This window comes from Octopus bimaculoides, chromosome 2 (assembly GCF_001194135.2).
Source record: "Octopus bimaculoides isolate UCB-OBI-ISO-001 chromosome 2, ASM119413v2, whole genome shotgun sequence".
NCBI classification, from domain to species: domain Eukaryota; kingdom Metazoa; phylum Mollusca; class Cephalopoda; order Octopoda; family Octopodidae; genus Octopus; species Octopus bimaculoides.
In genome coordinates, this window is record NC_068982.1 from 75,494,140 (window position 1) to 75,495,298 (window position 1,159).

The following is a 1,159-nucleotide window of genomic DNA, read 5'->3' on the forward strand; positions in this document are numbered from 1 at the left end:
ATGTGCCAGTAAGGCAATGCTGGCAACGATCACACTTGAATGGTGCTTTTTACGTGCCATCAGCACAAGAGCCAATCCGTGGCCCTGGCAATGATCATGCTTGGATGTGCTTTTAACATTCCACTGGCATGAGTGCCAATCAGGCGGTACTGTTATTGGCCAATCAGGTGGTACTGTTACTTGATTTGATTTCACTTGCCTTAATAGGTCTTTGCAAGCAAAGTTTATTGTCCAATGAATGAGGAGTATTCATAAGTGGGCTGGTTACACCCACTGGCATAGGCCATGGGCTATGGTTTCACTTGGCTTCTCAGGTCTTCTTAAGCACAGCATATCTCCAAAGGTCTTGGTCACTAGTCATTGCCTCGGTAAGGCTCAATGTTTGAAGGTCTTGCTTCACTACCTTATCCCAGGTTTTTCTGGATTTATCTCTTCCACAGGTTCCCTCAACTGCTAGGGTGTGACACATTTTCACACAGCTGTCCTCATTCATTCGCAACACATGACTATACCAGCGCAGTAGTCTCTCTTGCACACCACATCTGATGCTTCTTAGGTCCAATTTTTCTCTCAAGGTACTTACACTCTGTCAAGTATGCACACTGACATTACACATCCAGTGGAGCATACTGGCTTCATTCCTTGCAAGCTTATGCATGTCCTCAGCAGTCACAGTCCATGTTTCACTGCTATGTAGCATGGCTGTTCTTACACATGCGTCATACAGTCTGCCTTTTACTCTGAGCAAGAGGCCTTTTGTCACCAGCAGAGGTAGGAGCTCTTTGAACTTTCCCCAGGCTATCCTTACTCTAGCAGCTACACTTTCAGAGCATCCATCCCCGCTACTGACTTGGTCCCCTAGATAATGGAAGCTATCAACTACTTGTAGTTTTTCCCCCTGGAATGTGACAGAAGCTGTTCTCTTCACATTTTCAGTGTTTATAGCACCTGAGCATTTGCTACATACAAAAACTTCCCAGTTAGCCTTCCTTTAATATTGCTGCACCTCTTATGTGTCCATAGTTTACACTGAGTATATCTCATAGAGTTTCTACCTATACCTTTTCTACAGATTGAGCAGGGCCATCTACCTGAAGGGATTTGTGGTTTGTCTGCCTTCCTACTTGTTAAGAGTTTGGTTTTAGCTAGGTTGACTTTA